The sequence below is a fragment of the Silene latifolia genome, chromosome 11, assembly GCF_048544455.1.
Source record: "Silene latifolia isolate original U9 population chromosome 11, ASM4854445v1, whole genome shotgun sequence".
Taxonomy (NCBI): domain Eukaryota; kingdom Viridiplantae; phylum Streptophyta; class Magnoliopsida; order Caryophyllales; family Caryophyllaceae; genus Silene; species Silene latifolia.
The window spans coordinates 169,948,001-169,960,439 of NC_133536.1; the positions used below are offsets into that span (position 1 = coordinate 169,948,001).

Here is a 12,439-nt window from a genome sequence, read left to right on the forward strand (position 1 = left end):
TCAATTTTCTTCCTCCATTGGGGTTCCGATTTCTTCCTTTCATCTTTTCGGCTATAATGATCAATCATAAAACATGGCTCATGTAAACGAGGAGCTCTCATGGTCTTGTCAAGATTAAAAGTTATGCTTTCATCTCCCACTTCTAGAGTGAGCTCTCCATGTTTCACATCAATCATCGCACCCGCGGTGTGTAGGAAAGGTCTTCCTAAGATGATTGGAATGTTGGAATCTTCCTCCATATCAACAATGACAAAGTCCACCGGGATGAAAAACTTCCCAATTCGCACGGGGACATCTTCCCATATCCCTAATGGTGTCTTCGTCGATCTATCGGCCATTTGAAGTGTGATATTGGTGCATTTAAGCTCTCCCATTCCTAACCTTTTACTCACCGAGTACGGCATGACACTCACACTAGCCCCTAGATCACATAAGGCTTTGTTGATCGTTGTGTCGCCAATGGTACACGGTATTGAGAAGCTTCCCGGATCCTTTAACTTTGGAGGTGAACTCCCTTGAAGTATTGCACTACTCACCTTAGTGAAGGCGATAGTCTCAAGTTTCCGGATCGACTTCTTCTTTGTGAGGATATCTTTCATGTACTTTGCATAGGCCGGAACGTGATTGATTAATTCCGTGAAAGGAATTGAGACTTCTAAGTTCTTCACAATTTCCATGAACTTTCCAAGTTGATCATCAAATTTGGGCTTGGCTTGACGACTTGGAAAAGGAAGTCTAATCACAATGGGCTCCTTCTCTTTGGCTTTGTCTTCATTTTTCTTTGAACTTTCTTCTTTTGATGATTCCCCTTCTTTGGGACTTTGCACAATTTCTTCCTTTTCACTAGCTTTCACAACTTCATTCTCAACTTGCTCCTACGGTGCTTCATATCTTGTACCACTTCTCAAGTGACTGGCACTAACCGTTTCATGTCTAGGGGGATTACTTTGAGGTGGTAATTGCCCCTTTTGTCTTTGTGAGCTTGAAGATGCTAGTTGGGTCAATTGTGTTTCCAACATCTTGGTGTGAGCTAGAATGTTGTTGATGGTGGTGTCTTTTGCTTGGCTATCTTTTTGCATTTGAGTGAAAAATTCTTGTTGATTCTTTTGCATTTGGAGGACCGCTTTTTGGACATCAAAACCTTGGTCATTTTGGTGATTGTATGGATTTTGATTTTGGTAGCCTTGGTTTTGATTGTAAAAGGGTCTTTGATTTTGATTTCTCATGGGTGGTGGAGTGTATGTTGTTTGAGGGTTTTGAACATTTTGGCTTTTGTACGAGAGATTTGGATGGAACTTGGTGTTTTCATTGTAAAAATTTGAATAAGGGGTACCACTTTTGTAAGCTTGGAAAGCATTAACTTGTTCAGTTGTTCCCCTACATTCACTTGAGTCATGACCCAAGGTTCCACAATTCTCACATATCCCACTTGGGATTGATGAGGATGCCGTCATGGCATTGACATGATGCTTTGATGTTCTTGAGTTTTCCTCAAGTCTAGCCATAGCTTGTTCAAACTTCAAGTTGATTGTGTCAATGTGAGCACTAAGTTGAGCACCCAATTGAGTAACGGAGTCCACTTCATACTTTCCTCCTCTAGTAGCCTTGCGAGGTCTACTATATTGTGAATTATGGACCGCCATTTCCTCAATCTTGTTCCATGTTTGATTGTCATCAACTTCGGTGAACATTCCATTTGATCCCATATTGAGAATGTTCCTTGAATCTTCATATAAACCATTCCAAAATTGTTGCACTAAAAACCATTCGCTAAGTCCATGGTGAGGACATGAGCGACAAATACCTTTGAACCGCTCCCAAGATTCATACAAAGATTCTTCATCCCTTTGCTTAAAACCCGTAATTTGAGCTCTTAGCATGTTAGTCTTTTCCGGTGGGTAGAATTTTTTGTAGAAAGCTAGAGCTAACTTCTTCCAAGAATCTATTCCAAGGGTGGCCTTATCAAGGCTCTTCAACCATTGCTTTGCGGTGCCGATTAACGAAAAAGGAAATAAGACCCATCTTATTTGGTCTTGAGTCACGCCCGTTTGAGAGATAGCTTCACAATAATCGCAAAAGGTTTCCATATGAGAATGAGGGTCCTCACTAGGCATTCCCCCGAATTGGCTCCTCTCAACTAGTTGGATGAAGGCGGACTTGGCAATAAAGTTTCCGGTGAGATATTGTGGTGTAGGAGTACCATTTGGTAGATCCTCCTCGGTGGGTATAGAGTGTGACGAGAATTTAGGCATTGTAGGTGGATTTTGTGTGGTATTGTTTAATGGGTTTTCTTCTCCTTCTATTGCGAAAGGATTGACAAACTCACTAGTGGGTTGAACAACTTCACCAACACCTCCCAAATTCCTCCTAACAAGTCTCCTATTATTCGTCAAGGTTCTTTCGATTTCACGGTCAAAAGGTAACAAATCTCTTTGTAACCTTCTAGACATGCAAAATATCAAACAGCTCGAAAACAATTAGAACAAACCTTGAGGAGTTTTACTTCCCCAAGGTGAAAAAGACACAACTAATAACAATAAAAGAAATCTTAAATCAATTAAACACCGTCCCCGGCAACGGCGCCATTTTTGATCGAGTCCATTTCGTGTTCACAATTAAGCATATGTGGTCGTTGGTCAATGGTCGATACAAAACACAATTTATACTCCACAAACAACTCTACAATTAGTAAAGAGGCAAGTAAAGGTCGGATCCCAAGGGACGGGTATTGAAATGAGAATTCTATTGTAACTAGTAGTGTCTAGGGGGTGTCACAAATTGGGTTGATGTAGAAGGTTACTAAACTAAAATAGCAATGAAAATAAACTAGCAAGATGAATAAAATAAGGGGTGTAAACAATTGGTTAAAAGCACTAGGGTGTCATGGGTTCATAGGGGAATCATGGGATATGATCATACAAACATGTTCTCAAATTATAAGCAAGCAATTATTGTTGTGATGGATTGAGTTGGGTTATATCTTACAATCCTAGGAAAGTTTGGGTCCCGGAGCCGAATCGATTAGATTGTACAACACCTACAAGTCGACTTAATCTTTCCTACTCAACACATGCATGGTCTAACAAGACTCGAGTTGGGTTATGTCTTACAAGTCAAGTTGAAAGGATAGAAGATGATAGTAAATGCAAGGATTCATAGGCTTAGCATTTCATCAAATATAACATGTGCATGTATTAAGATCAAAACAAGCAAGCAAATAAGATATGAAAGCATATTAATTTAAGCATGAATCATTCCCCATGTTGGTTTCCCCTAATCACCCATTAAACCCTAGCTAAGAGACTACTCACTCATTATCATATTGATCATGCTAGAAAGGTTACTAACATAATGAAACATGATGAATAAATGAAAGTAATTAGCAATAATTAAAAAGGGATTAAGAGATTATACCTACTAATGATTCCAATAATAAAGCAAGAATAATAGAAGTACTTAAATCCTAGATTGAGAGGTTGTCAATCTCTCAATAATAACCCAAATAATCTTCAATTACCCAAAATAAAGTAAGAACAAGAGAGAGATTAAAGAACTAAAACTTGGATTAAAACTTGATTAATACTTGATTACAATATTAAAGAGAGATTTGATTGATATTAACTACACTAATTATTGATAAGAAGAACATGCTCCTCTAATTAGACTAATGGGGTATTTATAGTGAAAATTAGGGAGGATGCATTAGGGTTAACTAAGGGCTAAACTAGTAATTACACTTTTTATGTTGAGCAAGGAGACTCCGGTATTTTCTGAGATAAGGGCTTCTCTAATCGTAGCTTGAAGAATGAAAACGTCTTTGTCTTGAAATCCGTGCGGATGGGAGTCGGGACGGCCGGATCTGGTGAGAATCCGAGCGGATCCTTGGGCAAGACGCTCGGATTGGCGAGGGGGAATCCGAGCGGATTCCTTTGAGGGACGCTCGGATTGGGCTGGACGGACGGGCGGATTGTATACAATCCGTTCGGATTGTCTGGCAGCGTCAATTCTTCTTCTTTTCTTCCCTTTTCTTCATGAATTCCTTGGCGATTTCCTTGGGGACTCAAGGATCCTTTCTCAACAATGCTCTTCTACTATGCTATGTACAAAGGCCTTCTAGTCTTGTCTCTCCTTGATGCTTGGTCATTGAATACGATCAATTTAGCCTCGTTTTGCCATGAAAATGCAAGATTCTTACTCCTTTCCTACCAAGGGATCAAAATCTCAAAGAATATGCAAAACAAAGAACTAAAGATAAGAAATGACCCAAATAGGCACTAAAAAGCATGGAAACAATGGTAATTCGGGGCTAAATATGCGCCAATTATGGTCACATCAAATATCCCCAAACCTAACCTTTGCTCGTCCCGAGTAAAGAGGTGACAAAGACTAGGACCAATACTAACCTAACCTAATAATAATAGCCGATATGAGACAATTAGCGGGTCTCACTCCGCCCCTTCAACTCACAACAAGACAACCATGAGGTAGGATGCCTTCTTGCAAGGCAAGGTGGGTCTTGCCAAAATGGCGACACATCCAAACATTAAGCACACAAAAATCACATAATGGATGCATCTACAAAAAGAATAGCCACTTTCCTCATCTAAGTGGCGGAAATTATCTACAAGGGAAGCAATTCAAGGGTACACAATCCTTCATAGATGCAATTTGTTCAAACTACTAAGCCTAGAAGGATACCAATAAATCACCTCCAAAAGGTGTCAAGCTAGGGTACCTTTGTCCTCAATCGTTAAATGCTTTTGTCAAGAGTAGACTCCCTATGGTGTTAGAAACACTGGAGGATCGCGGAATTCCCCCTCTTGCCTAGACAAGAAGAAGGGTCGTCCCCTCTCTACCATGCACAAAAATGGATACGATGGATAAAGGGATCGATAGATATTTGAGTTTCACTTTGGGAGTTTGCTTTCATTTTTGTTTTTCCCCCCAATTTCATTGGCATTTGACATTTGAGAACACTTTCTTGCCATTTCTTTTGATTTTTGGCATTTCAATACTTGACAACTTTTTGCATTTCTTTTTGAACATTTTCAAAGTCACCCCAATTAGTAACGAGGGTGCCTTGTATTTGAAGCTTTAGGAGTTCTATTTTTGCTCCTCTTTTCATTTGATGCATTTTTGCAAACTTTCTTTCACTTTTCATTTCATTGAACTCAAATTGATTTCTTTTTGTGCCCATTCCCTTTGATGACAAAAATGTGGTAGAACATGGATGAATGATAGAAGTATGCATGGTTTCAAGGGTCACCTTGGAATAAACGGTAGCCAAGGAGTTATCACACCACAAGGTACTCTTGACTAGGCCTTAAACCATGGGTCAAAGGATACTAGCATGACACATCCTAGGGTGTTTTACAAGCATTCTAACAAGCAAAGTCTTAAGAATAAAAAGCATCTACTAGGGCCTATATACACTTGTCAAGCTTCCCAAATAGACGGTTTCGCAAACTTTTCCTAACATGCAAACTACATGCCATGATGCAACTAACATATACACATCCTAATGCAAATGATTCTACCTACTAATATGACGTATAATCTAAATGCAAGTCCTAAGTTCACATTGTTTTTACCGCATCAATCAAAATAAAGCCACATAGTCATTAACATAAAGAGGAAAAAGGAGATTGGAAAGATCATACCATGCGGTCTTCAATATCCTCATGTCTCGGATGTGGCGTAGTCAATCAAAGTGAACAAGGATAAACAAACACAATATATACAAGACAATATATATAAAGGAAATGAACTTGTTTTTGGTTTTTCAATTTTTCAAATTTTTATGATTTTTGAAATTTTTCAATTTTTATGGGTTTTTGAATAAAAGTTAAGTGTTAGAATTCCCATCCCCACACTAATATGGGCATTGTCCTCAATGGCCAAAATGATGGAAATTATGCAAAGATGATGCATGATTTCTATACTAAATGCAATTCTACACAAAGCTATACTACATGATGCATGGTTTTTGTTATGACGGAGAGGATAATTTAGATTACCTCCCGTTGTGTATGCATTAACTTCCCCAAACCAAATAAGACACTATTGCTAATGTCAAAGCATGGGTATAGTTCATGCACACACTATGCTATGCATGAAACTAGATTGTCATTTTGGATTTTCAAAAATGGGAACAATAAAGAACACCTCAATGGAACCGAGGTGTGAGTCCTTTGATGTTGCTAGGACTAAACCAACAATGATCAAAATGAAATAGAATACAAAGAGATATAGACAAACCATGGGAATGTAGGAGTCTCCAAGGCTAGTCTTCCATCATGTTATCATCATCACCACTTCCCTCATGAGAAGTGGTCACATTGCCACTTTCCTTGGCACTTTCTTTATTATCTTTCTCATCATCATCTTCACCATCTTCACCATCTCTTTCTTCATCTCCACTTGCTTCTTCCTCAATATTATCATCAATTTCTTCACCATTTCCAACAACCTCGTTGTCTTCCACCACGTCCCTAGATGCACCCGGAAACAAGGCTTCTCTATTCGCCTAACTAGGCAAAGGACAAGATGGATCAAGGAGTCCTTGCCTAGCTAGATGTAAGAGGGGAGGATATTGAGCCAAATAAGCATTCTTCCGATCTTCATAAGCTTGCTTGTGCATGGCTTGCATAAGAAGAGTGACATAGTCTTTCCCAATTTCAACTCCTTGCGGTTTGAACTCTTCATACACAAAGGGGTAAGGCTGTTTAACAATGGAAGAGGAGGGAGTTTCATGATCACCCTTTTGTTGTTGAATGATGTACTCGGCTTCCTTGGATAGGGGAAGTAAATAGTTGGTCTGGTGGACACTTAGACGGCAAATCTTTGCGGGTAAAGTGAATGATCGAGCCTCACTAGTAAGCCACCCATACTTGGTGTCAAGGGGATTGTGAGCAACCCACTTGAACTTGTTAATCATGATGGACATATCAATAAGATGGCCACCTTCCTTTGCCTTGTACTTGTTATCCTTATTTAAATTAGGATCAAAGTGCTTGGCTAGGACCGTGACTAGGCCGCCATTAACAATAACGGTTGTACCCTTCTTCCCACTATCAACATGAAGCCATCTATCAACCAATAGCCTCAAAGAATTGTAAGGCTTGGTGTGAATTCTTCCAATATTCAAAGTTGATTCAAGGAGAATAAAATCGAGTCCTGTGAAATGATTGGTGTCTTTCCTAGCAATTATGGTATTTCCCACAACTTTGTGCCATACTCTTATGCCCGGATGATGGACCAAAAGAGCACGACAAGCATGAAAATCTTCAAATTTCTTCCCGGAGATTGCCTCCCAAAGAGGCTCGGGGTCATACTTCCCATATTGCTTATAATATTTATGTTCATCGCTAAGACCCAAAATTTCACCCAATTCCGGAAAGGTAATGCGTCTACTAGTGTTAGCTAGACGAAACTCAATATTTTCCCTATTCTCAACTTTTGTCACTTTTAAAGAACTTAAGAATTCCAAGACAAGGGAGGGGTATGTTACTTCCTTCATTTCAAACAATTTCTTCAAACCCATGGCATTGAAAAAGGCTTTCGTTTGTTCAAGAACACCCAATTTCTCCAAAGCATCTTTACATATGAATTTGGTGGATTGAATTTGTTTCATAGCAAACTTGACAAATGTATTTCTATGGGTATCGGAAATGAAAGTTACCTCCGGATAATGCAAGAGTTGATCGATTACCGGAGTAGAAGGTGATGCTTCCATAGAAATTTGTTGTTGTTGTACTTCCAAGTTTGGTGTCGATACCACCATTGCCAAAGCTTTCTTTGCTTGTAGAGCTTTTTGCCTTTGAGAGAGAGACTTTGCTTTTGGTGCCTTTGTTGCCTTTGTTGCTCCCTTTGTTCTTGCCATTTGATGAACTAACCAAGTAAAGAGTCAAAAATCTTCAATTTGTAGAATGCCCAAATCGATCTTGAAGGTGAAAGGCTTTGCCTTTATGAGAACAAAAATCGACTCAAAGGGTGAAGATTTTGTGCTTGGTTTTGATTGTTGTTGAAGATGGAGTGATTGATTTGTTGTTTGAAGGATTGTTTGATTTGATTTTGGTGGATTTTGTTGAGGGTTTTTGTTTTTGAGATGGAGAGGATGAGGGTTTTGATGTTGTGGGTAGTGTTTATGAATGAATGAATGAATGAATGAAGGTGGGATGGGTTATAAAGAAGTCGAGATTTTTCAAGACGCAGGGACAATCCGTGCGGATTGGGCGCAATCCGTGCGGATTCTACAGCTTCAAAATTTTCAAAATCCCGCCTAGAGACGGGCGGATTAAGGGAATCCGCTCGGATTCTTCCGTGATGGGACGGGCGGATTTCGTGCGGACGGACGGATTCTAGTCCGAGATTTTCTTTGTTTTTCTCGGTACAGCAAAGATGGGCGTCTTCTCCAAAAGACGGACGAATTCTATGAGACGGGCGTCTTTCCAGAAATCCGCTCGGATTCTTTGACAGTCAAGAAAATTGCAATTTCAGCACAGCCCAAGACGGGCGTCTTCTCAGCAGGACGCTCGGATCTTCTTCAGACGGGCGGATTCTCAGGAATCCGCTCGGATTGGTCCTTGTGTACACGGATTCAGTTCCATCCGTGCACAAACGCATTCCCTTATCATTCCTTCTTTCTTTCTTTCAAATCTTGTGTTCTTCATTGTGGGGGCACTACTAAGGCATGAATAGCCTAGGCAATTGCCATCCCCACATAGGGGAGAAAGCAAATGAAGTGTATGGTCTATAGGATGATGAATATGAATTTGAAGGATTGGTTAATCCCTACATTGGGAATGCTATGACTCTAGACCAAGGGCTTGATGGATCCTTGCCAACACTTTGAATCGGATTACAACAATGAAGACAATAATGTACAAGGGTCTATGCAAGACCTTTACCATGAAAATGAACAAGCCTTTGACTACTTCTACAAGGTGTTGAGCAACATCAACAACACCTTGGCTTTGCCCCCTTGAAACCTCTCAAGAGAAGGAGAGTTTGGTGGATTCCTCCCTAAACCACCATTTGTAAATATTCTAACCTCTTAACTTGCATTTCATATTAACTTGAACATTACTCAATTTTTGCATTGCAATCTACATGCTTTGTTTGACGAATTTGTGTAACATGAGAGCAAGTGAGGGAGGGATTTTAATGTGCATTAAATGTGTAGTGCTTGATGATCAAGTGTGGGGAAGCACATGCCTAGCCTAAACCAAGCCTTTGTAATGCTACCCAAGAAGAAATGAAGAAAGAAAGAAGAAGATTTAACACGGGGAGAAGATCCCCACTAGCAGACCGGAGCTCAAGGGGACTGGGAAAGGGATACAATGTGAAGTTTTAATCTGGAAGTAATTCTGCCCGAGTCGACCTCAACCCGAGCGACCCACTGCTAAAGTCACTCGACCTCAGCTCAAGTCGTGGGGACTGCAAGAGCTCTCAATTGTCATATTTTTCACTGGAAGACAATCTACCCGTCTCAGGCACAAGTCGAGCGAGCCAAGCAACAATCCGCCTGACTTGCCCTCAAGACGGCCGTCTCCAAAGCCCTGCGGATAGTTGATTTTTCACTGGATGAAAATCCGCTCGACCCTAGCCCTGTCCGCCCGTCCCTACCTGTTCTATCACCAAAACACAGGACCAAACCCTCTTCTTCATTCCATTTCATTTCATTCAAACACAAACATAATATTTTCCCCCTCACTTCAACCTTCAAACCCTCATCCAAAAACAACAATCTCTCATCTAAATTCACCACAATCAAGTCCAAACTTGCTCAAATAAAAAACAAATCACTCCTTTATCAACAATAATACCATTTAAACAACAATTTCTTCTCAAAATCAATCAATTCCTCTAGGATTAGGAGAAATCCGAAAATCAAATTGATTGGGCATTCAATTGAAACTTGAAGAAAAAAGGAGCATTTAAGCATCAACTTGGCGGGCAAGCCAAGACCGTCATCAAACAACAACGAAATCCAAGAGAAGAGCCCTCCTCCTCCATTGTTACACCACCATATCGCTTTGCCTACCACGAGTTCAAATCGAGTAATGCTATGGCGGGCAATGACTAATTGACCCAACTAATGCAACATATGCATAAAGAAGCATACAATGATCAGGTGAATGCCTATTATGCCTAATATCCACCCCTTTACCATCTTGCTAGGCAAGGAATCCTTGATCCTTTGAGTTCTTTGCCAAATTGGGTGGATAGGAAAGTATTCTTTCATAATGCTTCTCAAGATGAAGAAAGGGATGATCGGGAAACAAGGAGAGAGAGAGGGAAGTTGATGATGAGAGCGGGGAAGGTAGTGGGTCTTGCCAAGATGATGAGGAAGAAGATCAAAGTTCAAGTGAAGAAGATGATGGTAAAAACTCTTGTTCAATGGAGGTAGATGATGATGAGGATGTCGCGATGAGCGAAAATTGATAGTTGACTAAGCTTGAAGGAGGGCACTACAATGCGGGGTTGATCACTAATGCTAGTACCAACCTATTCCATTGTGAGTCTCCCACCCCTCTTTTTTCTTTGTTTTTGTCTCATGTTTCCATGACTTGTATAATATTTAACTTGTATCTTTTAGAGAGTCACTTTGGACTCTTGGTAGTTTTGAGTTTGGAGTCCTAGCCCCACTCAAAGAACTCCCACCTCGGTCACATTGAGGTGTTTATCTTTTTGCTCCCACTACAAGAATCCAAAATGACAATCTTCATTTATGCGTTGCATTTCATGCCTTGTGAATGAACTTCCCTTTCTTTTTGCACTAACAATAGTGTTTTGTCCGGTTTGGGGAAGTTCACTCATAAGGAATGCGAGTTAATTCAACTTAGCTCTTCGAACAATAGAAAGTATGCACTATATAGTCTAGCTTAGTTTGCATCACTTGTATATCTTTATCACATGTAAATTTTTCACATATAGTTTGCATCTAGTGTAGAATCATGCATCTTTCATTTCATTGCATTTGCACAATTCGCTATTGTTTTGTCCATTTGTGACAATGTCCATTCTAAGTGTGGGGATGGGGAATTCTAACACTATCTAACTCAAAAAATTCAAAAATGATAAAAATTTTAAAAATCCAAAAACATGCTCTTCCCTTTGTAGTGTAGAAATGTTTATATTGTATATATATTTGTTTGTTTGTGTCCACCCCTATCACTTGGGACCGACTACGCCACATTCGAGGCATGAGAAATATGAATACCACATGGTATGATCTTCCCAAATCTCCTTTTTCTTCTTATATGTTAATGACAATGCGGCTTCTTTTTGTTTGATGCGGTACAAACCAATGTTATCTTAGGAGTTGCATTTAGATTATATGGCATACTAGTGATAATAGCATTTGCATTAGGTTGTATATATGCTAGTTGCATCATGGCATGTCGTTGCATTTTAGGAAAAAATTTGTGAAAATGTCAAGTTGGGAAACTTGGCAAGTGTATATAGGCCATTGTAGATAATTTTTCTTCTTGAGACTTTGTTTGCTAGAATACCCTCAAGACACCTTAGGATGTGTCATACTAGTATCTTTTGACCCATGTGCTAAGACCTAGTCAAGAGTACCTTGTGGTGTGATGACTCCTTGGCTACCGTTTATTCCGAGATGATCCTTGATGCCATGCAATCGTTCTTTCATTTCTATCATCATGTTTTGCCAATACAAAGGGAATGGGCACAATAATCTCCAATTTGAGTTCAAGTACCAAAGTGAAAGCCAACAAGTTTGAAAAACAAAATTGCATCAATGAAAAGAGGAGCAAAAATAGCCTCCTATGCTTCAATAAAAGTGCCCTTGCTACGAAATGGGGTTAATTTGAAAATGTTCAAAGAGAATGCAAAGAATTGCCAAGTATCAAAATTGCCAAACATAAAAAATGGCAAAGAAATGTTCTCAAAAGACAAATGCCACAAGAAATTGAGGGGAAAACAAAACAAAAGCAAACCACCATTGTGAAACTCAAAGCATATTGATCCCTTTTATCCATTAATGATTCTTTCTTTGTTGCATGGTGGAGAGGGGACGACCCTTCTTCTTGTCTAGGCAAGATGGGGAATTCCACGATCCTACAGTGTTTCTAACACTATAGGGAACCTACTCTTGACAAAAGCATTTAGCGATTGAGGATAAAAGTACCCTAGTTTGACACAACTTGGAGGTGATTTGTTGGTATCCTTTTAAACTTAGTAGCTTGGAGAAATGATATCTACAATGGAATGTGTATCCTTTAATTGCTTCCTCTTTAGATGATTTCCGCCACTTAGATGAGGAAAGTGGCTATTCTTTTGTAGATGCATCCATTACTTATCTTGTGTGCTTAATGCTTGGATGTCTCGCCATTTTGGCAATCCCCGCCTTGCCTTGAAAGAAGGCATCTTACCTCATAGATGTCTTGTTGTGAGTTGAAGGGGCGAAGTG

At 39.7% G+C, this 12,439-nt stretch overlaps 1 non-coding gene across 1 annotated transcript; it reads left to right on the forward strand.

The window, feature by feature from the left end:
- The first annotated feature begins 1,773 nt into the window (after window positions 1–1,773).
- LOC141615443 (small nucleolar RNA R71) lies at window positions 1,774–1,880 on the forward strand. Its single transcript, XR_012529864.1, has one exon. It is a non-coding gene; the product is annotated as a small nucleolar RNA R71 (small nucleolar RNA).
- Window positions 1,881–12,439: the final 10,559 nt, after the last annotated feature.